Source organism: Brassica oleracea, chromosome C8 (genome assembly GCF_000695525.1).
Source record: "Brassica oleracea var. oleracea cultivar TO1000 chromosome C8, BOL, whole genome shotgun sequence".
Classification (NCBI taxonomy): domain Eukaryota; kingdom Viridiplantae; phylum Streptophyta; class Magnoliopsida; order Brassicales; family Brassicaceae; genus Brassica; species Brassica oleracea.
In genome coordinates this window covers 29,551,141-29,572,428 of record NC_027755.1, presented here as the reverse complement: position 1 = coordinate 29,572,428, position 21,288 = coordinate 29,551,141, and the positions used below count along the sequence as shown (strand labels likewise).

General features: G+C 32.1%; 1 long non-coding RNA gene and 1 pseudogene across 1 annotated transcript; both read left to right on the top strand.

Moving 5' to 3' along the window:
* Positions 1-9,646: 9,646 nt before the first annotated feature.
* LOC106309135 lies at positions 9,647-12,321 on the top strand (annotated as a pseudogene).
* Positions 12,322-17,407: 5,086 nt separating this feature from the next.
* LOC106308334 lies at positions 17,408-19,712 on the top strand. Its single transcript, XR_001263566.1, has 3 exons — positions 17,408-18,139; positions 18,463-19,068; positions 19,507-19,712. It is a non-coding gene; the product is annotated as an uncharacterized LOC106308334 (long non-coding RNA).
* The last annotated feature ends 1,576 nt before the right edge of the window (positions 19,713-21,288 follow it).

Sequence of the window (21,288 nt, the reverse complement as noted above, 5' to 3'; positions counted from 1 at the left end):
TTTAATGAAACGTGAAAGAAAGATTGTTAGTGGATTCTCATAAACTGCATTTTTATGAATTTTTTTTTATAGATTTTGAAATTAAATATTTTTGTTCTGTTTTGTATTTTTGGTTATTTATGTAATTTACTAAAATATAGATGGTTATTTTTTATATATCTTTATTTTCATTTATATTTTTTTTTTAAAATTATGATTTGATTATTTATTATTTTTGTTAATTGTTAACAATTGAAGAACATATATATATCATTTCCTCATAAAAAAATCAAACGTCAATGTAAACTTGGTGTCTTGAATGTTTTGGCGTAAGTGAAATAATACAATTAAATGGTAAAGAAGCTATATTGTCAAATCTTCTAAGTCCCTGAGAAGATGTTGTCGTATGTACACATGTTGCATCTTCTTTGTATACTTCTGTTATTATCTGATTTTCATTGTGGCGTCTCTATCGGTACTTTTGAACTTTCACCAACTTTAAGTATTTCGAAAAAAAAAATATATATATATATATACTTTCACCAACTTTATGTATTTCGAAAAGAAAAAAATATATATATATATATATATATCAGCAAATTTTAGCTTCTAAATCACCCAAGAGTATGGAGAGTTCGCCCTAAATTTTCTCTCGGATCCGTATCCCGAGGTGCGCCGTTTCGGATGGATCTCCTCCGTTCCAGCTCCGTCGCTCCTTCAGACTCCCTTTGAAGCAGCTCTGCTCCTCCTCCATGGCCCTTATGGTGAACGCTCCTCCTTCGTCGTTTTCCAGACCTCCTCCAGATCCGCCGCCGTACGAGTATCCTCCGCTTGAAGCTCTCTCTCCCGTCGCTCCACCGGAACCTCCAGACCCTCCAGACGTCGTCCCTCTTGTGCCCTCCAGTGACTCTCCCTTCCCCTGTGGACGCTTATTTCCTGTTGTGTGCAGGTCGTCTCCTTGTCAGGTCGTTGAAGGGTCTATTCTCAGATCTTGTCCCGACCTTCCACCCCACCCTCCTGTTACAGTCCTCCAGGTTCATCATAGCTTCCCTCTCTCCTCTTGCTTTTATTCTGTTGAATTGGTTGGAACGCGAGTTGTATAGGGGACTTTGAACTTGGGGTCAATGGTTTTAGTTGTTAATGTTTCGATGGACAGAGTTTCCGTCGGTTCTATCTTTGTCGCCTTGGAGCGATTTCTTCCTGCAGTATGTAGGTCCTTCATTGTATTCAGTCTGGTCTTTGGTGCTGTTATCTTGTGTTTCTCTTCTTTGTGGCAGCTGGAAGAAAAACCTAGTGACATATGTTACCTATTGAATATGATCTTGACGGATATTGTTCTCCCGGTTGTCTCCTGTTTGGAGCTGTGTCTCTTCCCAATATTTCCTCTTGTATGGAGTGAATTGGAAGCTCAAGAGTTGCTGGTACTGAAAGGATTTTCCTCCCAGCTAATGCTCTCCTCTGCTGTTGATGCAGTGTATGTGATCTTTTGGATTACACTTGGTACAGTTATTCAAGAAGCTTATGAAATCATTGTCATGCGATTATTATGGTTTCTTTTTGTGATTTGTATCAATTCTATCTTTTATTGTATCAGTTTATCGTTTTGGTTGGCTCTTTGTAGCCTTGTTGTATCCTCCTCTAATGGAATTTAAACTCTTTTAAGATAAATGCAACTTTGGTTTGATCAAAAAAAAAAAAATCACCCAAGAGCCTTTTGGAAGAGAAGCTCATCTCTTTTTCGGAATTATGTAAGAACCAGAACACAATTTAGCTCATGGGTTTGAACACAATGACTATGTGGTCCGAGAATCGTCGTCATTTGGTAATATATATTTTGTTTTAAGATATTTTGTTTTAAGTTTTCAATTTTTGCCAGAGATAATTAAATTGATAATTCTCTGTCCAGTCCTTCCTCATTATGTGCAATGTGATACCAAAAACAGAACCTGTTGATTTCTTAATCCGTACTAGATTTTGATCCGCGCTTAAAAACGCGGGTTTATTTTTTAATTTAAATAATTTTATTTAAGATGAATTTCTAGAAAAGATAGTGAAAATCTAAATACATTTTTCCGGAACCGCGAACCAAACCATACTAAACTAAAAAGCCGAGACTAAAATTAAACTAAGTTTTATAAATGCTGCAGAAATTTTATATCTGTGGAACCAAAAAAAAATGAAACCAAATTAAAAAAAAGTATGTACCTAAATTTTTAAAATAAAAAATATATACTAACAAATATTAATTTTATTTAATTTCTGAATAACCAAATATTTTTAAAATACTATTAAGAAATTAAATTACAAAAAATATCGAATTACTCAAGTATTTTTATTTTCAAATATTAAAACGGTATTCCAATTATCCAATATTTTTTATCCGAACAACCTGAGTTACTTAATATTTAAACTTAAAACCTTAATTTATCTGCTATTTTTAATTTACAAATTTAAAATTACCAAAGAAAGCAGAATTGAATCGGAACCATTGGACATAGCGTTTTTGGATATATGTCGGTTCTCAACTTTTGTACCAAAACAACTCAACCGAAACCAAACCAAATGTGTATATAAATGAATGGTTCCAAAACACAAAAAAAAAACCCCAATTGAGTGTTGATGACTAATAATGCATTTACATTTAAATGGTGCGAGGAAAAACATTTTATTTTCCAAAAAAAATATTTAATTCATTTTAGTGGAGGTACATATGTGATTTATAGATAAATTAAGACATCATGTTTTCATATCCTATCCGGAGATGCGGCCTAACCAGTGGCCATATATAATATGAACTGACTTTATGTTCTTCATAAAACATTCAATCATAGTTCTACTATTTGATATGCTTCCACGAAATTGTGGACATAATGAAAATCTATTAATTAAAATTTATAAAAACCCAAAACTCCGCCATCGACCTATAAATTGACATAGGTTAGCCTTGCAAAAATCCAGAAAGATCTGATAATATTTTTCTAAAAATTGATTAAACTTCTCATATACTTTATAATAGTACAATAAACTTAATATTTTTTATTGTCATATAAATTAAATTTATTTTATTAATGTTATGTATTTTAATTTATAGTATTTATAAAACTACTATAAAATAATTAATTGTTAAGCTGCCGAACACTCTAACACCAAGTGGTAAATCGATCATGTATAATTAAATCGTTTAAATTGTGATTTTAGGTTGAATTATTATTAGGCGAAAAAATCATACGATTTGCACCAGAAAACATTTTTTAATGCTTGATAAGAAGACAAATTAATGCTACACGTTCTCATGACTGCGTAAATATTCTATGAATTCAAATTAATATTCTATGAATTCAAATATAGTAAGAAGCCGGCGTTTATATTTTTGGTAGTAGTCCAAATTAATGTAACGCCATTGTATTGTTAGGATAAAATGTAGTAGTAATTATAATAAATAATTTGGTTCAACAACCTTTTGTAAGTAGATTTTTTTCAAAATCCTTCTCTTTTAATAGTATAGATATTAAGATTTGTTAAAAATATTTAAAATATTTTATGTTTAGAATGATTAATGTATTATCAGAAAAATAATAAATAGTTATACATAACTCCAAAAACTTTTTTATATTAGATTTTTTAAAACTCTTTCCTTTTTAATAGTATTGATTCATTTTAAATGAAAAATATATAAAAGTATAATATCTAAACAAATAATTTTCAAAATCTTGAATAATCAATACTGATATCGTGAAGCCAGGTTAGCTTTAATAGAACCAATAAATTTCTTCATTTTTGTGAAGGTAACATGAATATTCAGAAAAATTATTTTTAACGATGAAAATATTATCAAACTATAGACGGTTGAAAGTTTAGTATATGATATGAGATTTTAGTGGGAAAGTTTATATATGATATGATTACTTTATTATAAACGAAAGAGGAAGTTAGAATGTACACATATATGTTTTGTAATTTATCTTGCTTTAAATCATATATTATATGATAAAACTGATAATATAAAACATTAGTTTCAATGTTTTTACGATTAAAAGTCAAAATGATAAATATAGTAATAGTAATGATTAGGATTTAGGAGTGAGATTTAAATAAATAAAAGAATTGACTAAATTATTGTTAGAGAAATATATGGTAACTATTGTTAGTATAAATTTTAGGTAAGACCCAAAAATAATGAATTAAATGAAAGGTCCAAACAACTTTTATAGGTAGATTTTTTTAGATTTCTTTCCTTTTAATAGTATTGATATAAAAACCATAATATAAGTTGGTGTTTGAAATTAGGTTTTGTATTGTATTTTTCTTATATATATTGAAAACATTTTTATAATAGTTATTGGAAAATATGTTAGTAATAATCAAGTTTTGAATATATGTATATTTTTGAATGAATTTTTGATATAAATAAATTATTATTTCAATTTGAATATATATATATATATATATATAATTTAGATCCACTACTTTTTAATATAATATAATGGACTTCCAATTTTTTTAGTAGTATAAGTTTATTATTTTTTTTCCTAACTTACTATTATCCATGTTTCCAAACAGTACTGTTTTTTTTTTAACTACTATCTATATTGTCAAACAATCTTAATGTGTACTTCAACTTTAATTAATAATAATATAGATGACTTTTTTTTGAACGAGCTGTATGATTTAATGATTTAACTATATAATCACCAAGCCAGGACTGGTTGTCTTCTGCATCAAGGTACATACAACCAAAATCCTGAATATTAATAATATGTGGACACGGACTAAGAGGTCATGTTATTGTTGTAATACACACGTCTTGATAGTGTTAACATTCAAAAAAATCAGAATATAAAGCTTTGTAATATGTTTTAAATTATATGATATAATCATATTTCGGCCCAAATAATTATTGTTATTCATCATACTTTAGAATATTTTAATTGCAGGCTATCTTAATTAGCTTCTTTGGGGTTAAAACCCAATAATTTTAAAAATATTTTAATACTTAAAGGAAAGCGAACTAAATTAGCTAGTGTGAAGTCAAACATTTTAGGAAGTGCCGTCTTGCTAATTTATTGCCGTTCTTAAAACTAATTTTGTTTTGTTTTATTTTATATTATTTTGTGTATGATTGGTAAAGTCTTTAAATAATGTTAAGTTACAAGCTAATATAGACTGATTCTTACAATGTTTAATCCACATTTAAAATTCTAGCCAACTAGACCATTTAATTTGTACTTTTGTTACTGGAAATTTTTCTTAACTTTACTTTCAAATGTAAATAGCAACACATAATCATAGAAAAACATATATTAACTTCTAGAAAGTATCTAAACAAATATATGAATAAATAAAATATAAAAAAAGCATAAAAAGGATCTTATTGGTTATACAAATTATTCATTTATTTAAACTTATTCTTTTTCGACGACACATAAAGGAGATCCCTGATATTCAAGAAAATATTGTGAACACAATCATATCATCAATCATTTTTATCGGTTTATTCTTGGGTTCACCTCCGTAAGTTCACCAACCAATAGAAATTAGTTATTTCATATTCAGTATCTTTTAAAAAGGAAAAGAAAATAAAGTACTGTCAATTTATCCTAATTTTAAAATAAAATAAAAAGTAAAAAAAAAAACAAAAAATTGTGCGAGTTGCAAACAAAAATTTAAAGCCGTCAGCTAAATCCTAAATCAAAAACAATAAACACTAAATGTTAAAACACTAAACAATAAACATATATATATTTTTATATATTTTATTTTAGTACTTACAAATGAGACTTTCAACTTATATGATTTTTTAATTATTTGTATCATTTCATAACAAAACTTTTAAACCATACATCACAAAATTTGAATGTGAAACTTTTAATTGTTTTAGTAATTTATACTTGTTTTCAAAAATTCAAAATATAACATATATTTTTTTTTAATTTTTATTAAATGGTTACTATGGTTGTTTAATTTATTTTAACAGATTAAAATTAAATAAATATAGTATAAGACACACTTATTTTTATCAAATCTTTATTATTCAAAGTTATTAATTGTCATATATATTTTAGCCATATTAGGTAATTCCGTAATTTTATTTATGGAAATAATGAAGTATATTAATAATGTATTTATGGTTAGTTTAATAAAAAGTTTATTATATATTTAGATGGACCATTATTAAAGATGTGGGGCCCGCTGTACTATTTGCACAGTGAATTTCTTCTCTATATAAACGATCGATTTCGATTATATTTCTCTATGGATTCTAAGAATCATTCTAGTGATAATATGTGGTTACAAAAAAAATATTGCAATGTTTCTCAGATAATATATAGGAGATTATGATAAATATATTGTAGCCCATATAAAAGTACAAACAAGTTTAGTTTTAAAATCGCGATACAAATAAATTCCAGTTCTTTTATAACAAAGTTGAAATTTTTCTAATTAACAACCACGTCTTCATTCTCTGTGTCTTCTTTCTTTTAGGTTTTACTAATTAATCTTTTCCTAAACAATTTAATAATGGAAGTTGAAATTTTTCTAATTAACAACCACGTCTTCTTTCTTTGTGTCTTCTTTCTTTTAGGTTTTACTAATTAATCTTTTCCTAAACAAAAAAAAGAACTAAACGCCGCAGACAGAAATATTACGTCTAGCAAATTTTACAGAGAAGCCAAAAGGTAAAACTAAATTAAATTTGGATGGGTTGACAAAAAAAAAAAAAATTGGATGATTTATGTGATTTAAGAAATCGTGAGAACTTATAAACTATAGTATTGTGATAACTTAGAAAAAAAAAACTTCAATGGAAAAATATTTCAAGCCAAAACGAAATGTGCCCCCGATTAATACTAGTTCTAGATCCACCACTGAATTCAAAGCAAAAGAAACTCAAGATCAAACCCGAGGAAAAGAATCGGTCGTCATTTTTGGTAGGCTAACAATTCAGCTGTCCTTAAACAGCATGATTAAGGAGGTAAGCAAAGAAATCATATGGTCGTCTCTATATGGATAACATAGATCAAGTCATCAACTTGTGTAATATTGTTTTCCGTACAGATGATTTTTAGTTTGGCTGAATTAAACATATATGCCAATATTCTGCTGGTTGCCTGGTGGTCAATACTTTTTTTTTTAATTATCTCTATAAGAGAAAACAAAGAGTCAAATCGAAACTCAACCATTATTATGGTCTTCTAATTAAGTTAAGAATCCAACAACAACAAAAAATCTTAGGGAACAGTTAAATCCTCAAATCCAATGGTGATAATACCTTAACCGAAGAACCTCTCAGAACTTGTAACCCTCATGAGCTTGCAGCAGCTTCAGCTTCTGCTTCCTCGATAATGATATCTAACCAAGGCGTGAATGATTCTTTGCAATCACCTCCATTCATGAACTCCAAGATCCGCTCTGTTAATTCGTCCTCCCCTACCTTTGGTTGATCCGAAGACGTTAAGACGAAGGCTTCTAATTCTTTAAACAACTGTTCTTCAGCAACTTTAGAAGCTGGCTCGAGAACTGGATGATAGTAATCAGAGTGAGCCTCCACACATTCACATAACATGAACATAAGCTTATCCTTGTCTTCCTTAGCGCAATCTGCCGCATACCAACATTGTGCTAAAGCTATCCATGATTCTTTACAAGCACCTCGTTCCATGAAATCATAATACTTGTCTACTTCCTCTCTCACCTTTGGGTCTTTTCTCCACTCCATTACATCTCGCCCAACAGATGAGGGTGCCATGACGGCTTGGGCTTCCTTACGTACCGCTTTCTTAGTAGATTCTACCGCAGCGATAATTGGCTGATAGTAATCAGAGTGAGCCTTCATACACTCCCACAGCTTCCCTCTATATTGTGATTCTTTGCTTCTCAATGACACATCGTCTCTCGATTCATGTTGGTTGTTGTTTTGAGAATTGGAAACGAAATTCCCCATACCTTTTTTTCTAAGCGCGATGAGAGAGATAAAAAAAAGCGCTTTTATGGGTTTATCTTAAATAGACATTATCAATACAAGAGCTTCCTGGCTTGCAGTGCAAGGCTTTACATAATAGAGCAATACGAAATTTACCAAGAACGTGCATGAGAAGAAAAGGCTTTACATAATAGAGCAATAGGAAATTTACCAAGAACGTGCATGAGAAGAAAAGGAAGATTTCTACGAAGAAGAAAAAGAAACAAAATATTCCGTCACAGCGCGCGCCCACACACACAAATTTTCGAAACCCCTTCAAAAAATTATTTTGTCGTCATTAATCACGAATAAAATAATATGTAAACGTTTTAATAATAGATAATTTTCACAATCGGATCAATTTATTCAGATTGCCAGTTCAGATTCGGCTAATAACATTTCGAGTTACCACCCTACAAGATCCATTACAGTATTTCTTTTATTTTGGATTGAGTATGGATCATATTTTTTGTTTAGGTTTAGTCCATACTAGGGTTACATATTTTATACCCATACATAATTTAAATAAAGAGAAAATATGGTTATACTCATTATACTAAAATAATTTTTTAGATAAGAGAAATAATTTTTTAAATAATTTTTTTAAATTATGATTAAAATAATTTTTTAAAATAATTTTATACCCATACATAATTTAAATAAAGAGAAAAGAATTTTTGAAAAGTTCTTTGTACACTATATTCATTATACTAAAATAAATCTTAAAATAACTTAATATTATATTTTTAATTATATAATTAAAAAAATATTTGATTAATATTTAATTATATAATTTATGTTTTATATTTTTACTAAAATACTTTTTCAGATAACAATACAATATATATATATATATATAGAAATTATCTCTTTTTTTAAATTATATTTTTAGATTTTAGATAATTCAATATTTTATTTTAATTATATAATTAAGAATTTTATTTGATTAATATTTATTTATATAATTCTTGTTTTTAATTTTTTACTAAAAGATTTTTTCAGATAACAATACAATATATACATAAATCATATAATTCATGTTTTTAACTTTTTACTAAAAGATTTTTTCAGATAACAATACAATATATACATAAATTATCTCTTTTTAAAATTATATTTTCAGATAACAATACAATATATTTCACCTCTTCTTTAGCAAAGCGTTTTAGCTTCTATGCACACTCACTCGCAGAGTCCCAAGCTCAGGTTTTTTCATTTTTGTTTTCTTGTTCGCATGTTCTTGGAGAATTTCAGACAAGGCTTTAGTTTTCTTGTCTGAAATTCTTCTATTACTTGTCTGAAATTCTTCTATTGGGAAACGTAAAACTAAAGAATTTCCTTTAGTATAACAAATGAAAGATGAAACCTTTTTATGTTCTCTTTGCTTCTGCTCTCAATAAAAAGATGAACGTGTTGAGTTCTTGAAATGATAATCTGTTTTTTTTTTTTTTTTTTGATCAACTGAATATTTCATTAAGGAAAGAAGGGAAATTAGTGTGGGCCTGAGCCCAGCACTGAAAGTTTGTCACAGAGGGTTATATATTTGATTAATGTATAAAGAGGCTTATATATATATATATATATATATATATATATATATATATATTTAGGCTGCTTTGGATAAGGATTGGATTGGCTTCTTACCTTGGTTAGAGCAAGTCGCTGGAGCAAAGATAACTAACACTCTTTCCATTGGTAAATCCGTGTATGGCAGATCAGTGATGTCTCTCTTGTTGAGTCTTTTGCCACTAGTTTTGCTTATATAAGTTATGATCCTGAGCATTTTGTTGCTGAAACTTTTGTTTTGTCTTCTTAGTGTGATTGTTTGTTTATACTTGACAGGACGCTGTTTGCCTCAAAGGTAATCCATGGCGGGGATTGCAATTTGAAAGTCCCTTTCAATGCGGTATATTATCTAAATTTAGTTTTTGTATTTTTCGTGTGATCTAAAAGGAGTTGTTGAAGATCAAACACAATTTTCATATTATTGAATTTTCAGCAAATAACTCCGGATGAGCTTCCCTCAGATGTTAGAGTTTATTTGACTGATGAAGTTGGAAACATAGGAAAGGTTGCTACTCTTCTTATGATCAAGAGGAACACGGGTCAAGTAAGCTAGCATCAACATTTTTTGGGTTTTGGTTTTTTGACTTGAGAGTTTATGATTGTTTTCTGAATCAGAACTCTCGGTGGTTCCCTTATATCAGCCGACTTCCCCAGCTTGCAGAGATGCACAGCGCGGTTAGGACGTTAGGTTCTGAAAATCTTGAAATTTTTGTTGTGGCCAATACATGATTCTTAAAACAATGGTTTCCTTTTTCTCTTTAGATCTTCTGGGATGAAAATGAGTTCAGCATGATTCGTTGTAGCGCAGTTCACAAGGAAACTGTAAAACAAAAAGCTCGGATAGAAAAGGAATTCTCACTTGTATCACAATTAAGTATGCTTCCCTAGTGATCCTGATATTTGTTGGTTTCTAATATTTTAGCAAGGTATATTTAGTAGAGAATAAGATATATATATTTGCACGTGTAGATATTTTTTTCTTATCTTAGTGAGTAAGAGTACTAAAACTACTTTTGATGATTCTTAGGCATTTAAGCAACATCTTCATAATCTGATTGAACTCCCAGCTCTGGAAAATTTCATGTATGCCTATGCATTAGGTGAGAAAATGACACCACAGTTATTCTATTTGGCGCTATATCTGTTTTTTTTGTTTTTTTTTTTGTTTACTCAACCATGCATAATCACAATGGAGATTCTAATTATGTGTTACACATATTCGTTTGTTGTTTAGACTGATCTGTTACTAAATCTAGATAACTTTCTGCTGGACAGTGGGATCTCGTGCGTGGGAAACCTCAAAAGGCATATCACTGGTACTGTCTTCAGTATGGTCCTGCGTTTTGGGCTTTCTGCATCAATCGTTTTGAGCGATGAAGACAACCAACTATCAGAGGTTTTTACTTCCCATTTCTGTTAGTTAATATTCTGACTTCTCTTCTTTCTGTGTCTGCACACATCTACTTGATTTTCTCTGTCACCTCCATAATTTATTTGATATTTAGCAGAATCTTTAGAGAAGTTAAAAATTTCGATCTGGTAAGATACATGGTTCTTGATTCCCTGTTTACTTTCTCTTTTGACTACTACCTAAGCTTAGCAACACATACTGAAACAAACTAGTACATGATTTTAAGTTTTCAACTTTGCAGGTCACTGCAGATCGTGACTGCAGTCCTGGTGACGAGGTAGGATTATAACACAACGAGGCTCTCTTTTCATGGGAACCTCACAGGCTTTGAAGCTTACCAAACATCTCTGTGTAGGTCCTCATTAGGTATGGATAATTCTCAAATGCTACACTCATGTTGGATTTTGGATTTACACTTCCTTACAACACTCATGACGAGGTTTGCTCTCTCTATCATTGATCGTAGCCATAGCAATATTGATCTGTAGATGTTAAAGAGTTCAAGATGGCCACTCACCAACTTTTAACTTGATGGTCCTTTGATTGTTTGACTAGGTTCAAGTCCAAATGGACGTACCCAGTGATTACCCTCTCCGCAACATGAAACTGGAACTTCTCCAGAGTCATTACACACGAAGTGTCAATATCTTTCACTCTTCTTATGATACTTTCACAATCAAGTAGATATTAATGTTTAGCTTTAGCTTTACTGTTGCATATGTGATATCTAAGTCTAGTTTTGGCTCTCTCTCTCTCAGGGAAGTGAAAGGCAAAGGAATTCCTCAGTCTCTCCGATCATTTGCACGTCTTCTTTGTTGTACCTCTCCTCAAGGTGCTCAATTCAAAATATTAACAGTAATAATGATATTCGCAGAGCTAAATGATTTGTCAACAGAAGCTGAACAAAATGATGGCCGGCTAGCTCGGCTTCCCTTTAAAGACAGGAGCAAAGAGTTGGAGGCACATAACATCATCTTGTCTCATATCAACAGATTAATTGAAGATCATAGTGTTTGCATCAAGGTACCATAGAAAGTTTACTGCCACATAATGAACTGAAATATAGGTTCTGATAAATGGTTTGTTGGGTGCTTTTGCAGGAGCTAGAAGCATCTGATTACGGTTTTGTATCACAAAAGGTTTACGGGTTAGAAGGCAGATGGCAAGAGATCTCCTCTTCGTGAGCTTCCTGTTCTGAAATCTGCAGCTGAATGGCTTAATCATTATTGCACAACCTTGTTTTCAGCACCTTAAATGAGTGTATGATTGTCGGTTAAGAGTGCGATTGGGAATAAAGTAGGTGAAAATCAGGAAAATAAACAAAAAAATGAGAAAGAGTATAAACTGGAATAAATATGTTTATGCTAATGTATGCTAGGGTAAATACTTGTCTTTTTTTGCAAAAAAAGAAAAGAAAAACAAGATAGCAAATTTTCTGGTTCGGTAAGACAAGAATCATAAAAGAGGAAGTATCTCCAAATCTGTGAAGCTTCCCCTTGGATCGATGCGTTTGTAGCGCATGTGGCTGATGAAATGCTTGGGAATTGCTGTAAGAAGTCGCCCATCTGCACCCACAATATAATTCGACATCATTTAATATACAAGAAGATCCAAACATGCAAATAATTAATATTAAAAATTATACTGACCGATGACATCGCTCAGAGATCCGAACTTGACAAAGTCTCGTATACCTCCCTGAGCAAGAAGCTGAAATTTTGATATAATTAAAATAAAAATTGTTTGGTTAAATCAAAAAAAATATATTAAAATATTAGTAAAAAATAATAAAATCTAAACAAATTAAATTTAAAATTTTTATTGGTTCAGATGGTCCATGAAAACACTTAGTGTCACAAAAAAAAAAAAAAGGAAAAAAAAAATCTATATACCTCATTCTCCAATTCTGCCAAGTCAGCATCTCCCAGACTGACAATCAGAACTGACAGCGGCAGCTCAGCTCCTCTCACCAATGCCTCAACCGTAGCAGGCATGTCTGTTGGAGCTCCAGTCTGTTTGTTTCATGCATTTTTTGACACAATTATAATCCAATAGTTTCAATTAAGTTTAAGGTCAAAAAACAAAAAGTAATCAAAGTTCTTACCGTAATAATCAGGAGGACATAGTACTTCTTGTGTGGTGACGCTGACACAATGTCAACAGCCCTGTTCACAACGCCGCTGAATTGAATTGGCCTGGATTGAGCAACATCGGTACATGCAATGGAGTAAGCTGACAAGATTCCATCAACTCCGACAACAACCTGAAATATATATAAAAGAGAATCTCTTAGACATTATTTGAGAAGTGATTTTGCGACATGTCTTTTAGTTTTATACAATTATTTTCACAAAAATAATACGATATGTCTACTAAAATTGATGGCATGTTTTATAGCTTAATATGACATAGAAAATTACATTTAATGTTAATTTATATTTTTGGTAAACTTTTTAAAATATAGTAATCACTCATAAATCATCATTAAAATAAATATATTCAAATATGGCACTATAAATCTCGAAATATCATTTAATTATATATTTTAAATTATACAATTTTATTACTAAAATTTTCAAAAATGTATACAATTGTTTTTAGAAAATTATAAAAATCGTAAAATCATTATTTTCTTATATATCTACAAATTTTATAAATATTGTTTAATTTTAATTTTTGGTAATTATGCAACTTTTTGAAAATTTATTTAATATTTAATTAAAATAAATAGATAGAAAAATCTATCTAAGATTATAATTTTAGATATATACATTCATATTCTTAAATATAATTTAAAATAAACAAAATTATTTTTATGTTTAATTAAATCAAATTTATATTAAAATATTGATAAGAAAAAGAAAATTTACAATATTAATTAAATTTTATTTTTAAAATATAATTTATATTTATCTGTTGAAAATATTTTAAATTTTTTTACTGCAGGACACCTAGTTTATATTATAGAGAGACAGTGTTTCCTTCTTATCAATCTTAGTAGGAATTGTTGTTACCTCAGCCATTCCATTCAAGTTAAAAGCATGAGAGACTTCATCATTCTGTTCGGGACCGTTCACTGCTACTCCTCCAAAGCCCCAAGCATGAAATCGCTTATCAGAAGCAGACATCTGGATGGGACCTCCTACCCTCTTGATAGTCTGGAAAAGGAAACCACAGAGAGAGAAACTGTTATTGTGCCAAACTCAGAAACTTGATCAACACGCAAAACAAACATAGATCTGGTACAGATAAAATGTTACCTCCTGATATGGGTTATTTAGAAGTCCTAATGGATGATGAAAGTGCAAAGAGCGTTTCGTTCGGCTATCACCATTTGAATCTGGAAGCATCAGATCTTATATATAACGACGATTGATAGATAGATATAAAATTATATACGAAATTAAAAATAAAAAGCTTAGAAGAAGGTGCAATAAATAAACAGTACCGGTGAAATCAACAGCGACCATAAGGTTGAGGTCATAGCCAAAGAAACTGGTTATATACTCCAGAAAGTTGGAGTGAACCTTGTCATCAAAACCACACAAGTAGTTGTGCGGTCGAGCGTGGTTGTGCTTCGCGGCGGCGTCCTCTCCTCCGATGGATCTTTCGCCACGGAAACAGCTCAGAGCCTTCCACCTTCGCGAGGGATGAGCTCCGACGTCGACGTCGAGTGGAGGCTGATGACGAGGAACGGTGGATGAACGGCGGTTAGACGAAGCTCCTTGCTCACTGGCATGGTGTTTTGCTGTATCATACACTTGCTTTCCGACGTCTAAGGCTGTCTCCAAGGTTTCCTCACTCTTTTCCGCTGTTCTTTGAGCGAGCTTCCTACCGGCAGCCTTTTGAGCAACACCAAATCCATAAGAATTATAATATCTACATGAAGAAGGAAAAAAGTTTGTGAAAGTTTTTTTTACCATCAATGCTTGCGATATCCTGATCCTGAGCCCTGCAGCAGCCATGGCGTTTTGTTCTTCAGTGGTCGCGAGAGAAAAGATGAAGAAGAAGGAGAGAGGAAAACCGTTTTTCTCTGTGTGTGATAGTGACTGCTGTACTATATAGTAAGTAGCATTTCTAAATTAATATAAAAAGAAGCTGTTAATTTTTTTTTCTTCTGAAATATAATATTCGGGCGGTTATTCTCATCCATACACGTTGCAGGCTAGGGTAGAGTAGACTCACCGCCTCGCCTATAAGCACAAACATCATTATTATAAGGTAAATATATAATTGTGTATATATATATATATGCAAAGGCCTGAGAAGCGTACGAAGAAACAGTACGGAGGCGGTGAGGGAATCAGGCATTTTGAGACAAAATTAATTGGTATAATATTTTTTAGAAGTTGCAGAAATTTTGTAGCTAACCGCATTTGTTTTTTTTTTTTTTTTTTTTTTTTTTTATATCTAAATTTTCATTGCATCTACGATTCACATTATTAATAAAAAAGGACTTTATATATATATATATTATTTATCAAAAAAATGTACATTTAATAAAAAGGACAATATCTATTTTTAGGGAAAAAAGTATTTTGAAAATGCTAGTTCCGTGATATCACGCTCTTCTCTTGGACTTCATTCTTAGTTGTGCATCGTTCCGACTTTTCACACACATGTATAAATCAACCAGAGATGTGTCATTCTTTAAAAGTAACGGGAAAAAAAAAATCGAGTAATTAATATATATTACTGAGTAAATAATAAGGGCAAGTACCGTCTACGGTTTTGGTATAAATTCTCAAGTTGGTACTATACATGCTTCATAGTTTTTGTTACCTACAAAAACAAAGACAAGTTTGTGAAGGAACCATACCTAGGAGAACAACAGCCAACATATTAATACAACCATAGAAGAAAATGTCTACCGTTATTGTTCTGTTACACATCTTATTTCCTTGACCCTGTATGCACGCCACCTTGTTGCCTCTAGAAGATTCTGGAACGCAGAGAGAAACCAAAGCCATTGTACGATTTGGTTAATATATGTGAGATGGATGGTTAAAGTTTATAAAACAAAAAAAGAAAAATTTATGAACAAAAGATTTAACCAAACGTATGTTTATACTATAATAATCCAATAGCTACGTACGTACAACTTATCAAATCCACGACAGATAACTTGAAAGACCAAGCTGATGAACGTATCTATATATAGTCTACATTACAAAGAATCTACATCAAGCGTAGAGTATATAATTAAGAAGGCTTGTGCAGCACACATGTAAAGGAACAACAGTCAACAAATTAATACAACCATAGAAGAAACTGGTTTAATGAAAATGGTAGTTAACAGGAAAAAAAAACGTTATCGCTAATATATGATCGTGTTCCCAATATTTCCATGAATATCATGGATCTTCAATTTTGTCCTGCACTTTAAATATAAACACAATCATTGACACTCTAACCTACGTACTCCATATAATAGTATGTTGTAAATGTCACGTGGATATACTTTGCAGTAGCAACCTCGCACAAGTGGACACTAGCACTATCGCATAGAGTCAAATATCACAAACGTGTTAATCTTTATATATACAGTAAGTATTAGCCTCCTGATTTTTAGTCATCCAGCGAAGAAGATATTTTATACTTGTCTAATCACTTCTACACACTTGCTTTCGGGGCTAATTAGATTCGATCTCTCTTCGTCGTCGTCTCGGAGCGGCAGCGCGTGTAGGTTGCCGAAGACTCGTCTACTCACAATAAACATTCCCCCCCACGCGCCAACTGTATAACCAATAAGAGCCTTTTTTTTTTAATGCTTTTTCGTTTTCTTTTCCATTTTATTTATTCAGATATCTGTTTAGATATTTTCTAGAAGTTAATATATGTTTTTAATATGATTATGTGTTGCTATTTACATTTGAAAGTAAAGTAAGAAAATTTTCCAATAACAAAAGTAAAAATTAAATGGTCTAGCTGGCTAGAATTTTAAATGTGGATTAAACATTCAGTCTATATTAGCTTGTAACTTAACATCATTTAAATACTAGACACAAAATAATATAAAATAAAACAAAATAAATTATAAGAAGGGCAACAATTTAGCAACACGACACTTCCTAAAAAGTCTGACTTCACTCACACTAGCTAATTTGGTTTGCCTTTTTTTTTTTTTTTTTAAGTATTAAAATATTTTTAAAATTATTGAGTTTTAACCCCAAAGAAGCTAATTAAGACAACCTACAATTATAATCTCACAAAATGAAAAGCAAAGGAGATGGCACACTATATTTGAAGCCATTTTCCTCCGAATGCAAAGCTTTTCTCCTTGTTTTTGTTAGTAACAAAATCAAACAATTGAGAATATAATTAATTTTTGAAATCCAATAAACATTTCAATGGAAGTGCTCATTAACAGATTCGGTTAGAATATTTAGATAATCTATTTTGTTGTTACCAGGTTGGTAAACTTGTTTTATAATTGCAACCTCATCATTAAGTAATGAAATAGAAGCCCGAAAAAAAAAAGAGGATAAAGGAAGAGAGTGAAGATGCACGCACGATCGGAAAAGAGCAGGTTGATGCATAAAGTTTGCTGTGGAATGGCAAAACCGTAATTTCAAAAGCAAAATCCCGTATCAATGGCGTAACAGTAAATCTACTCTCTCTCTCTCTCACTCTCTCTAACCTCCTCCTCGCTGACTTCTCTGATTCTCTCAACCGCCAGAATAATGTCACCATCGTGGGCAACCGCCATCATCCACCGCGAAATCGACCATTAAATCTGGCGCGCCTGCGCCGGAGCCTCCGTCCAGATCCCCACGCTCTTCTCTAGGGTTTACTATTACCCCAGGGACACGCGGAGAACTGATGCCGTAATCTCTCCCTCCTCCGTCGTCACTTCTCCGATCGTCTCCTCCTCAGTCAACCTCCTCGCGGATCCGATCACCGACGAGGTCTTCGCTCACCTCACTTTACACCCCGTGGCTCGCGATTGATCAGTTTCCTCCCCCTACCTCTCGATTCGACGAAGAGGATGGTCACGTTCGCGAATGTCCTCAACAAGAAGCTAATCGCTTGAGACTCACGAGGAAATCAATTCACGAGAGGTGTGAGGAGAGTTCCGATCTATTATCCGACGGCGGGGTGGTCTGATTTTGTCGTGAGACATGAGGACGTTGAGGCGTCAACGAATGTTTACTGGACTCCGGGAACTCGAGTGGAAACGGAAGATTCTTCGAGGTTTCAGGAGATATGGAAACAAGCTTCAGGTATACATTGTGCAGAAGCCTTTTTGATGAATAGCTTGCGTTGTGAGTTCTTGATTTGGAGAATGTGTGGTTCTTGTTGCTGTTGTGAGTTCTTGATTTGATAGAAAACAGGATGAGATAGTTTAATACCAATATGAGTAGCTAGATGTTATTGTAAATGCCAAATGTGTGGGTTCTTGTTGCTGCTGGGTTTACTGTGTTGTGAGTTCTTGATTTGAAATCCAAATTGCGGATAGTTTCATTACGAATATGAATGCTTAGCTCTTGTCATTGAGTTAATATGTTAATGGAAACTCGTTTCTTTGCCTGTGGGCTTTGAGCAGATCACATGGGACGAACCTGAGATTCTGCAGAACTTGGCAAGTTGAAGCTGTTTCGAATTCAACTCAGCTTCATGCTACTCACATCCCCACCAACAAAGAAATCCAAGTATCCACATGGCGCAAGTGGGTTCTTGAGTGGAGAGGAAGGAGAGATGATCAATTCTGGAAGAGGACAAGCTGTGGATCCAAATCCCCTATGTGTACTCGTATACTACAGTTCCTGCTGGCATTATGAATTTGGGTCTTACGACTCAACCGGATTCATTGGAGAAAACGCTACCGAGTTTGACTTCTTTAGTCCTCTTCCCGGTCTGTGAAGAGTCTCGACTCAGATGATGAACTTTGGCAGTCCGCGTTCAGATGACTTGTCGCCTAACAGCAATACCACTAATGTTTCCTCTCGCAGCTGGGAACCGAGGCATTAGTTTTCAGCTGAGAGCGGTGTTGAGGACTCTAGCTTGTGTGAAGAGGATGGAAGCAAAAAGAGTCCAGTGACTATTAAGTTCCTAACGAGGCCCAGTTGCAGGGTCGTGGAGGAAGGTGAAGAGTCTTAGCGTGGGTGCCTTCAAGATTCCAACAGCCACATAGGTAGTATCTGCAAAAAAGGTACTTTGATCTATACAGAGAATCACCAGTCTATTGAATCATGTGGTTTTGCATTTTCAAACTGATTAGGCTTTTAGTATCATTAGGCACAAATCTTATTCCTCATCCTCTCGTGGTTACTATCTTTGAGTCTGTGGTAATATGTACCGTACTGAGATAGTTATTTGATCATATTACAGTCCATGTTCGTTTGTCTGTACCATTTTTACCCTTGTTTGGTCTCCCTCATTCACTGCAAGGACGCATATAATCTAAACAAGAATCATGTAATGCATTTGACTGTTCTTTGTTTTACTTGATAAGGCATTGTGTGACTCTGTTACAATTTTCATCTTAAAAAAGCTTTGGAGCTAACTTGTTCACTATAAATGCTGCACATTGAGATCTTTCTTTTTATTATTCAATGATTTGTGGTTTGTGTGTCAATGTTGTTGACAGGTCAGGTGAAGTGAATCAAGGAATGTTTGGAATCTGTACGTCCCAAGTAGTAGTTGGTTGGTAATACTAAAAAGTATCTATCCGGTTTTTATTTTCTTGCATTTTGACTTTCCTCGAGGGGTTTTATGTTTTGCCACTTAGCAATTTGTTTATTTTTTAACTGATTTCTGAGACGCATTTTGGAGGAACATCTCGCTCTCTCTTAATCGTTTGCATTATTTTATTGGGGGTTAAAATGTCTATGGTTGATTCTTCTTAAACCATTTTATATACTAGTAATTAAGACTGATATGGAGTAAGAAACAGATCGATTTATTAACATGCCTATGCTCTGAACCTAATGAATGCATCTAATTTAACGGGGCCAACCAAAGAGTATTATTAAATGTTCTTTGGCTTTTAATTAATGGTAATAAACTGCCAATATTGCTCTCTGCTAAGGAAAGCTTAAGGTCCCTCTCTACTGCACTTTTCTGAGTCTCTTTATGAACTTTGTAACAGATTTATGATCTAGCAGGGCCTATTTGTCAGATTTATGATCTAACAGCGGATTCAAAATATAATAAGGCTGAGAATGGGAAGCACGAAAAAAACATTTCTCCCACCAAGTGGATAGACCACCTATTTATTTGCCATTCATCAATTGTTGTTTGATAAAATATGATCCTTCTTTTTAATAATAAAAAAATTAAAGAACCACTAGTAGTTCAATTTTACATAGGGAAAAAACAAGTTTTGCTATGAACAGTAGAAAACATCATGTAAGGAGTGTTCTAGTATAGGTTAAAGCAGTTCTTTGTTTTTAAATTGATATTAATAGTTTTATCATTATAACTACAACAATATATGTTTGATAAAATATGTTTCATCATTCAAATCCAAAGTCAACATATTAAAACTGATGTGTTAAGTAATATTATAGCTCAAAACTATCACATTATTTTTGATATGTTAGTAAATATTAAAGCTCAAAACTATATTCTTACCAAAAATTATAATTGTTATAAAAGCATCCAAAGTTATTTATTTATATATTTAATTTGAAGATCAGTTTATTTTTTACATGTTTAATTTTTATTATATTTTGAATTAAAACTTATATTTTGGACATTACAAATTATATTTTAAATAAATACTCTAGTTATGAAAAAATAGTAACAAAAAGTTAAATAAATTATTGTAAAATTTAAGAAAAACAATTTAATTCTTTTGCGAAATAATTTTAAATTGATTTTACACCACTTTTATCGAAATAGAATTATTTCATTTACAAATGATTTTAAATAAACTTTTTAATTATAAAAATAAATAGTATAAATTTTTTTATAAAAGTTAATTTAGATTTGTATAGTACTTTGAACCACTTTTTATCCACTTTCACCATTCAAACCTATATTTTGTACCGCCAGATCCGCTTGATCCACTTTTGTTCCGCTCAACCCGCTCGATCCACTCTTATTCCGTTTGATTTGCTTGGTCCGCTAGATCCGCAACGCTTGATCCGCTTTCTCCATTCGGAGCCTAAGTGGTTTCTATAATGAGGAGGGGGTTTGGACTAACTCCGAAATAGAAATCAAACAAGTTGCGGTCAAATACTTTGTGGATTTGTTTCAGTCTGCCTCGCCATCTGACTTTGATGGTGCAAGGCTTTTATATAAGTTTTTGCAAAAACAGTGTATATTAACTTTTATGGTATATAGTGATTATGTGTGAGTTTCTTGTTGTATATTTTTGGTAATTAGTAATCTATTATTGGTTGGTCAATTGTGGGTTGCTATAACT